The sequence below is a fragment of the Medicago sativa genome, chromosome 6, assembly GCF_051527215.1.
Source record: "Medicago sativa cultivar Bolivia chromosome 6, Bolivia_mono, whole genome shotgun sequence".
Taxonomy (NCBI): Eukaryota; Viridiplantae; Streptophyta; class Magnoliopsida; order Fabales; family Fabaceae; genus Medicago; species Medicago sativa.
The window spans coordinates 19,350,550-19,361,402 of record NC_140754.1 but is presented as its reverse complement, the minus strand read 5'-3'; the positions used below and the strand labels follow the sequence as shown (position 1 = coordinate 19,361,402).

Sequence of the window (10,853 nt, the reverse complement as noted above, 5' to 3'; positions counted from 1 at the left end):
CTCTGGTCCGTTAACTTATTTAAAAACTCAATTTATTCCTTTGATTTTAAAGTTGGTCAATTCAGTCCCTTAATTTATTATAAATTCAACATCCCTTCTTAACTTTAATATCGGTCATTTTGATCTGTTAAATTATGTGAGTTAATGCATTTTAAGCTTTTAACTTGAACTCTTAATATACGGATATATTAGTATATTTCATAAGTTAAGGGATCAAGATGTTTTAAGTTACACAAATTAATGATCCGAATTGATCCATTTTAAAGTTAAGGGAGGAAACTAAACTTTTTAAAATAAGTTAAAGAATAAAATTGACCATTTTGATGTTAACGGGAGAAATTGAACTTTTAAAAGACCAAAGTGATATTTAAGCCTTTTTAAAAGTTAATGATAGTTTATTTTGTGCGTAAAAAATAGTAGTTTATTTTGATGAAAGAGAGACTTTTTTTTTGAGTAAATTACACTCATCTCCCTTTAAAGATGCTTGAATTATACTCCCCTCCCCTCTTATGTTAAAATATACACTCCCCTCCCCTCTTATTCAAAACATATTAGAAAATATTTCACTCCCCTCCCTTGAGAGAAGCTTGAATTACATTCCTCTCCCCTCTTAAGTTAAAATCACGCTTTAGTCCCTCAATATTTATTTTTTATTTCTAATAATCTATCCAGAAAATAATAATCTAACACACTTCAAAGAAAAATAGCATTGCAAGTTCATTTTAATATAATCAATTTTGGAATGCATATATTTCTTTATTTTTTATTCACAATTTCATTAACATATAGTTTTAATCCCTGTTATAAAATATGAATCAACCCAAAATAAAATTAAAATATGTGAAAAATTACTAAAGTCGATTAAGTATGGTTATTTAACATTGAATTTTATAGGCTAAATTATAAAATTAATAACAAAATATTTAAATTTAATTGTCATTGACATTTAAATTATAATGAAACGAAATTATATTTTTTAAATGGTGATTCAAAATTAATATATATTATAAAAATATTTATTTATGTTAAAGTAGATTAAAGTGTAGTCCATATTTAATTATTAAGGAAGGGGGTTGTAATTCAAGCATCTTATAGGGGAGGAGAGTATACATTTTACTTTTCAAGGGAGGGGAGTGTATATTTTAACATAAGAAGGGAGGAGAGTGTAATTTAAACATCTTTCAGGGGAGGGGAGTGTAATTTTCTATTTTTTTTTTGTTACTACATGCTAATTCTCTCACTCATTTTTAATTGTTTTTCATTCTTTTAAAATAGACTTAAATGAAATTTTAGTGTCCATAGTTTCACAAAATCGCAATTATGGACCTCATATTTTTAATTGCACAATTTTTTTATTCCCTATTTTGGAAATTATGAGCAACTCATGATTTTGATAATCCAATTCGATTATTTGGCAATATTTTAGACGACCAGAAATGAAACAAATGATCTAATCGGTGGGAGTCTTAAAAAATGGGGTGTTAAATTAAACTGTGATCAAGAGTGTTTCAAACCTCTTAACTGTGATTCAAATCCTACCTGATTCTAATCCGAAGATTGCATGGTTTGAACAGGGCCGTCTTAAACTATTCATAGGCCCGGTTTTAGTCTGTTAAAAGACGAAGATAAAAATTAAATTTAAGGCCCAAAAAAATTAAAGGCTAAAGTGCAACTTTGGCCCCCTATCTTTCAAAAAGTTGCGATTTTGGCCCCCTAAGTTTGAAAACTACAATTTTGGTCCCCTATGTTTTAGCCCCTTTGCATATTTGGTCATTTTGGTCAATTTTGACCAAGTCAATGCATACGTGGCATGCCACGTGTGTAATTAATTAATTAAAAAAATAAAAAAATCGAAAAAATCAATTTTTAAATTAAATAAATGAAAAAAATAATAAAAAAATATTAAAAAATGAAAAATAATAAAAAAATATTAAAAAATTGTGGAAAAATGAAAAATAATTAAAAAAATTAAAAAATTTCCAGATTTTCAATTAAATAAATGAAAAAAAATCCAGAAAATTAATTTTTAAAATAAATAAATGAAAAAAATAATTAAAAAATAATGAAAAAATTTGAAAAAAATAATGTCAAATTTTCCAGATTTTTAAAAAAATCGAAAAAATACGAATTTTTTTTTAAAAAATCTGGAAAATTTGACATTATTTTTTTCAGAATTTTTTTCGAAATTTTTTTTTTCAAATTTTTTACAGAATTTTCTAATGTTGAAAATTTGACATTCTAAAGGCGCAAGGAAACGAAAAAAGTATACACAAAAACACCGACGAGAATACAACTTGGCCACAAATTTGGTACATATTTCTTCTTTAGGGAAATGAATGTTTTCACGACATTACTTTTTCGAATAAGTGGTTCTTGGAATTGTCCATGAATTTTTGTGAAATTTTTTTCGTTTTTTAATCATTTTTATTAATATTTTTATTATTCAAGAATTTATTTCATTTTTTGTAATATTTTTTCGTTTTTTAAATTTTTTTATTTTTTCATTTATTCAAAATTTTTTAATTTTTTTTTTATTATTTTTCATTTTTTCAGAATTTTTAAATTTTTTTATTATTTTTTTCATTTATTTAATTTAAAAATTGATTTTTTCGATTTTTTATTTTTTTAATTAATTAATTACACATGTGGCATGCCACGTATGCGTTGACTTGGTCAAAATTGACCAAAAGGACCAAATATGCAAAGGGGCTAAAACATAGGGGACCAAAATTGTAGTTTTCAAACTTAGGGGGCCAAAATCGCAACTTTTTGAAAGATAGGGGGCCAAAGTTGCACTTTAGCCAAAATTAAAATGAGGCACTGCAAAAAATATTATTGAAAAAATTGCTCAAGTGGGACTTGAACGAAGAAAATATTAAATTTAAGGCCCCAAAAAATTAAAATGAGGCACTGCAAAAAATATTATTGAAAAAATTGCTCAACAAGTGGGCGAGTGGGAAGTGGGACTTGAACAAACCAAAGGGGTGGACAGCGGACGGTTTCGGGCGGGTTTCGGGCTCAAAACTCGGAACCGTTCAAACCGTCGGTGTCAAAATAGCAGTCCGTTACCGCCCAAGTGAAGCTACGGTTTCGGCGGTTGGCGGTCTGATGGTTTTAGCGGGTGGTCGGCCGGCCACTGTCGGTTGTGGATTAAACAAATCTGATAAAAAACTAAAAAAAGAAAGAGAGATGAGAACAAACACCAGCAAAATCTTAAAACCAAACCTAACTAGAGATGAGAATGACATAAAAGAGAAGAATGATGTGTATACAAACAAATAAAAAGCTCAGATCTGTATCATTGAAAACATAATCTTCAAACAAAAAAAAACAGAATCCGTGCAGAAAAACTTCAGATGAAGAGGTGGAGGAAAAACTTTCTATTGAAATGGAACAAGAACATCAAAGAGGTTGTAGCTCTATTGAATTATTTGGGTTTAACAAACAAGAAGATTTCAATGTAAACAAAACAAAAACAAAAAAGAAAGAAAGAAGATGATTGTATAGAGAAGAGAAGAAGAAGATGGCTCGTGAGAGAGAAAGAAAAAGTAAGAGGAGTTGTTGTGTGGAAAAGAGCAAAAACTATGTGAAGTTGTTGTGTGGAAAAGAGCAAAAATTACTTTGGAAAGTGAAGTAAAATAAATTAAAATAATCATGAGTCATTGTTTGTTGTGGTCTCAATGTACGCGTTTTCATTGGAATGGATGGGACTAGAGAGTAGACATTTACTAGCTGGCAGCACACATGTTACGAGTAATAAAGCAGATGCCATATATTTCGGTCGGGTTACGGTGAACCGCGGGTTGTATTATGCCATCCGAACTCGACCACAGTTACCCAGTACAAACCGAACATACAAACCCGACGACCCGATAAACCCGGTTTGCCCTGCCCGTTTTCCTTTTTCTGCTCACGGGCCGGCCGGTTTTGGACGGGTCGGCCCAAACTGTCCACCCCTACCAAAGACAATAGGCTCAGCCAAAATTTTCCACGCCACTTGAGCTCAGTGCATAAATTGTTATTCTTCCGCTTTAATTATATATAACTAATAATTTTGTTCCTTACATATTAAAAAAAAATATTTTGGGCTCCAAAAAAATGGAGGCCCAGTGGCATAGCCCAGCCTCGTCAGGCTATGGGCCGGCCCTAGGTTTGAATCCCAACAAGTCTCATCCGAATCAACCATGCAAGATAGCATCTGAAATCCATTTTCTGCATCATGATTTGAATCAACATATTACTGTCATAACCATGATTTGAATTATCACCTCCATAAGTTAAAACACAGAAGACTGATTTGTGTAGTTACAAGGAAAACCTTTTCTATTCGGGATACACAAATCTTACTAAATTGGATCATTTCCACCTCATTTCTCTCTTTCCCTCTCCTAACACTCTATCTCTCTCTCTTAATCTCATACTTTCTCTTGATTACATTTTTCTTTTTAAATGAAGTGAGAGAGTGAGATTAAGAGAGAGATAGAGAGTTATGAGAGAAAAAGAGATAGAGATAACCACATCCAAATGAGTTATCACTGAATTACTTCCATTGAACTACTTGAATTATTGAATGATGACATGTTTCTAAATACTTCATGCATGCCCTAATAATTGCATATTGTATCTGAAAGTATTTGAAAAGTTTAATTAATGTCCCAAATGTAAGAGACTATGCTACAAAGTGAGGGATTAAGATTCCAACGGTGATGGTGTTAACAAAAGTTCCTCATGCAAAGGTTATGGTATTTCCTAGAAATTTCAAGGTTCAAAAAATTGCTTACTAAGGTAAATGACTAAAAAAGTAAAGTATGTAAAATGCATAGTATGAGAGAAAATGTCATGATTTTGTTGGTTTAAAAGACAAAAATAGGATTAAGAATGTTCGAGGAAAAAATTACAAACATTTGCATTGGTTGGTTTATGGATGAAAACTAAAGGTTGATAAAAAAGGCAATCCCCTACACATATTACTTCTTGGGGGCTTTACCATAATACTTCTCTAGCCAAATTGGCATGCATGGATATATTATTTATTCTAACCTATTTACATCCAATAAGTCATTAAAGACAACCATTGAAGCGTACAATTCAGATATGGAATAACTGTTTGTCACTAATTTATTAGTTAAATATGGTTTTTTTTATATTTTATGAATAAAAAATGAGAGTAATTGTAATATATTATTAATTATAGTTTAATAAAAAAATTCATTCACGAGACAAATGTGTATCCCTTATCTTGCTATTTTTTCATTATAGGACCAATTTTCAACCCCCCTTTACACCCCTTTTCAAAATTGCATGCTTTGCGTTTGTAAAGAGGGATTTAGATAAGAGCGGTGCTATTCCAAGCGAAATTTAATTTCACGAGTTTATATAGAATTCAATGCCACCGTTAGATCAAATTTAGCACAAAACATGGATGCTTGGATAAAAGGATGATGTTAGGCTACAGTCACATGGCAAAAAGATACAAGGGTCGTGATGTTTTCATTAAAAGAAAATTCGCTAGAAGTAGCATTTCCCTTTAGATAAGTAGGAATTTAGATTTAGAAATGAAAGGTATATTTATATAGTTTTAGTTTGTGGTGAAGACAAGAATGAAAAATATGGGATCACAAGGTGGAACAGTTCAAGAGTCAAAGACTTCATCTTTATCTAGGTCAGGATCTTTGTATAATCTAACACTTGATGAAGTATAGAACCATCTTTGGATCTTTCAAAAAAATAAAAATCTTTGGAATTTAGGAAAACATAGTGAGATGAATGGACAGGGAGTTTGTCATTATCCGCAGATCTTAGTAAGAAAATTGTTGATAGGATTATGGATAGGAAAGTGTGTGAGAGACAACAAACACTTGGTAATGTTAGAAAATAAAATAATATCACATAATATGTTCATATTATGATAGAGACCAAATAAAATGGTATAATTGCGTTGCTTAATGATATAATCTTATATCACTTATGAATTTATAGTATTTTTGTTTAAATACTTTTAGTAAATAAACATGAAAAAAAATATAGCATTGATTTCCTTGTAATATGAAGAAAATCCCCTAAAAAAATTTAAAAAAATGAAAGAACGTCAAGAATAGAGAGGAGTTCACACTAAACCCTAGTTTGGCTCATGAATAATATCATTATATTTGTACAAGAAAAAAGGTCTATCATCTATATACGAAAAAGCCGTGACATATATTGAATTCCAAATATGAGAATGATGTTAAAACTTGAGTTAGTGTGCGATTTTATGAGATACATACATCTTGAACTTTTTATTTATGATCATTTTCTGGTTTGGTTGAATACCATGGGCGAAATTGCATGTTTTGAACTTGACGGTCTATATTGAATTTGATGATGAGGTTTGAGTAAAGTGGTCAACCGCGGGTTCACGTACGGGCCAACTTTTTCATTCACTAGAACGCAGACCCGTGCGCCGCACGGGTCTTATGAGTTAGAATAATTTGATATACAATAGACCGAGATATAGTGGAATGAAATTTAAATAATTAAACTACATAAATGAAATTTATCGCCAAACAAAAGCTACAATATCGATAAATATTGTATTGCCAACCAAACATGTTACACCAAAGAAATAAACAGTTTTTAATGACAACATAGCATATATTATGGAATATTACACATTTCGAAATACTTTTTCGTACACAACATTAGACGTCACATCAATATCTTCACCATCTTCATTGGTTATCGCCCTCCTCTGGATGTAACTCTCGAGACAACAACATATAATTGTCAATGTGAAAATACTGGCGTTGAGAAATATAATCCAACATGTCACAGTAATTGCCCTTGGCTCTCGTTAATTGTCACGAAAAATGAGACAACTAAAAGAAACTGTCGTCTTTGAAACTTGAAAGATCACGATTGATGCACAGGTCTTTGTGATGCACACATGAAATGTTTGTAAAACATGTGTAAAATGTATAGTTGCTTCTAATTTTTTTTTTGTTACAAAAATAAATAGAAAGAAAAGTGGTGTAATTTTTTGGAAGAAAAGATGGTATAATTATTACTTGACAAAATACACAATTATTTTTAACCCAATTTTTCATTTTATGGATCATTGAAGCAATTGTTAGAAAGACGCTTAAAAATAGTAGCAATCACATAAATGATTTGCTATGTCATTTAATCATTCATTCATATTAGCAAAAAATAATAAATAATCATTCATTCAATAGCTTTTTCAAATGGACAATGGTTTCAATATTATATTTTTTTATAGTGATTTCAATATCATTGAATCATGCATTCATACTGTTAACATCAGTGAAAAAATGCTTTACTTTAAGGGAATAAGGATCAACAAAAAAATTACAAAAGATATTACTAAGTATAAAAAAAAAACTAAAAAAAATTGAAGCTTCAAATGTGCACTAATATAATCAAACACTAAGTATAGCCAAAAAAATATCAATGTGAAAAGGATCTTAAGTGGCAATAAGTTTTTTTTGAATCAGCAAAATATTATGGATAACCAAAACACTCGCAAGACGCTAAGAGACGGTGGAAAATAAAAACAAAGAGGCTGCATATATGCGTAACATCCACCCAAACAACCAAAACTATAATCCCACACAAATTCATAACAGCCCCACTAACGAAACGAAGCGAAATAGCGTAAGATATGACACTGAAATCCAATAATAACCACCGGAATTCAGACCCATAACTATGCCACAACCTGCGGAAATCGCAACACTAAAAACCGGAACCCCCCAAGCACCTGAAGCGGAGAGATCAGTCAAAAAACAGCAGCAGAAACAGGTGCCAAACCAGAAAAAAAAAACAGGTGAAACAGGTGCTGCACTGTCATGACAGCAACAGAGCCACTGCCCACCTACATGCAATAAGTAAGAGCACATCATGATGTTCACCCCTCATTTTTAGTACAATCCACTATCAAAGCAACATAACAGAAAATTTCATTATGTACACTAATTATATGGAAGACTTAAACATTTGCCCACTTTTCCAACCCACTTTGAGAGTCTTGTATACTTATCCTTTATGGGAGCCTAGCTTCAACACAGGTACCAAAAAAACTATCTTCATTTGTGCTTGCACCTTTAATATAATTGATAAAGGTTTATCTTCACAAACCTGCAATGCAATTTCATAAAAATAACAATAATTTCAGATGAAGTCGACCCCTTTGCTTGAACTCAGCCATATCATAGAAGTATTCCCTATTAATTTCTTCATTTCTGCACAAAACTCCATCAACATCACTTGATCAATACTACACTTCATCACATCACAACTACTCAATTTCACTACTAAAAATAGTCACATCTCGAATCGAGTTCATGATACTTCAGAGGTTGAAATCAATATATGATGAATTTTATATAAAAACACTATAGTTGACATAAAAGTTTTAAGACTAAAGATTTAGGAACTTTACCTGAAGTTTTACAAAACAATCACAGGAAGTGATAATCATGATTATCCAAAATGGTAGTGGCTTATGTATGGGGGAATGTAGCCGCCCTTCAAGGGAAATCAAACCATGCCAACACCTTCACATGTATTTAGAGAAATGATGAGTACTTATCTCATTGATAACATAAACCTGTGCAAGAGAAATCGTGATTGCTTAAATAAATAAAAAACTATGACAACATAGAATAGAGTGCACTAATTACATAATATGTGGTAAAACGTGCAAGCAGGTCCATTGTGTCATTTTAACAAATTGTGCAAATATCCTTCTGATAGCCTATAGCTCACATCCAATTGAAATCATAATGAATGGATTTAATTGACAGGCATCCTTATAAACACACTCAGATTGATAACCTTGCTATATAAGAGCTTGCTTGTAGATGGTAAAACCTTAACCTAATTTCCAAAAAAAATGTGACAAAAAAAAAAGGCTCAAGTATATCAGCCATTTTTATGGACATCTGGTTTAACCATGACACTATGGCACCTACAATATACATGATTTGCGCATCCTCATGTATCTATTTCTGCATCATTCACATCAGAACATGAATGACCCTCACTCATCCAATCATTAAATTTAATGATACAACAGATAAGGACTTAATGTGATTGAAGGGTTTCCATGAATTTGTTTTGAAGAGTTTTTGTTCATAACATCTGGTATAAACTAATGAAACTAAACTTTTTTCAATGTCCTTTTCATGTATATTTTTTAAACTCTAATAAACTGCCATTCAGAAAGCGCGTAATCTCTGACCACATTCATTGATAGCTATTTTACCACATACTCATTTTACTAACAGACCAAAGTTCAACAACCATAATTTATTCAGCAACTATTACCCCTGCAACTGAGGGTAAAAATGGATAATAGTCTACCATACCATATATTCAACAACCATATACATTGACATGATCAAACTTCTAGCTTACCATAATTTTTTTCGATGCACGGCAAGTAAATGTCAACCATGTGTTGATTAAGGATTGTTAACTTAATTGGTTGTCCATCATACAAAAAGATTGAGAATCATGATAGCAATTACTATCATATATAAAATTAAGATGAAATGGATTTTCATTATTTATTTGGGGGAATATCTATCTTTTTTAAACATACAAAATATGAGTTGATATAGAAAACTCAAATTGGATGTCGCTGCTGTTCATCGAAAGATAAAATAGGCATCCACAGATTCACATGGTTTACTCTAGAGCGAATATCAAATCCATGAAGAGTAATCTTGCGAAAATCATGAACAAAATAATTAACCTCAGCTGATTCAACCAAATCTTCGATAGTTGTAGAAAATTATCAGAGAGAGGGACTGTAATCAGACCAGTAAAACAAATTAGAAACTTTAGGCAAATCATTAGTTAATTTTTTAAATGCACACAAAGGATAGAATAATGGTTATTGTATAAAAGCTGCACCCTATAATTTTTTCTAAATCACGGTGGCGCACCGTGATTTTGATAAAGTCACCACAGAAACCCAAAATAAGCTTGGATAAAAAATATACACATCTAAGTATAACCTTATGAAATAAGCTCCTTATAGCAGTCAAAGAAAACTACCTTAAAACTCAATTTAAATTACTCGCAACTTGAAATAATATGAAAAAGGAAGACATTACACATGTAGAGCAGACTCTAATAGATAATGTTGTTTCTTCCTCATTTTCCTTTGTCCCTAGAAGCCACAAACCAAGCTTAGTCGCCTTAAGATTCTGATCGTTCTCATACGTCACTCTGCCTTCATAAAATGATACAGATAATGAGCAAACACCTTTATAGAAATGATTCCTCAAAAAAAAAAAAACTATAGAGAAATGAGAAAATACTCGTGCCTTGGTTGAAGTCAATAGAGAAGAACATAGCAAAGTACCTTGATATAAAGTAAGCTACAATGCGATTCCATAAGTATGCCCACTTGCAAAAATATGTAACACACTTCATATGTTCTTGCCAAATGATTAGCAACACAGAATGAAAAATAATAGCAGATTCATATGTTCCTTTCAAAAACCAAAATCATATGTTAAATAATTAAGAGGTAATTACATATTGCCAAGCAAGATACTACAACAAATATCAGCGACACACACAAAGAAGTGGAGAACAACAAAACATATATAGCTTTAAATCAAGGCAAGCCTGATGCAAATACAATGTTTCAAAAAGCAGGACACAAAAAGGAAAGAACTATAAGTGAAAAACCTGAAGGGGAAAGAAACCTGTAAAAGCATCACCTTCTCATCAAAGCCTCACTCTCCATCATCATCTTCAACATATGAACTCAAACCTAGTCACACTAACTATAAGAGAAGTTACAACTCCTAAAGAAACAGAAGAAAAAAAATATGCTA

The 10,853-nt window shown here is 31.3% G+C and overlaps 1 long non-coding RNA gene across 1 annotated transcript; it reads right to left on the bottom strand.

The window, feature by feature from the left end:
- Nucleotides 1–7,390: 7,390 nt before the first annotated feature.
- LOC146913478 (uncharacterized) lies at nucleotides 7,391–8,879 on the bottom strand. Its single transcript, XR_015016068.1, has 2 exons — nucleotides 8,441–8,879; nucleotides 7,391–8,240 (listed from the first exon to the last, which is right to left on the bottom strand). It is a non-coding gene; the product is annotated as an uncharacterized LOC146913478 (long non-coding RNA).
- Nucleotides 8,880–10,853: the final 1,974 nt, after the last annotated feature.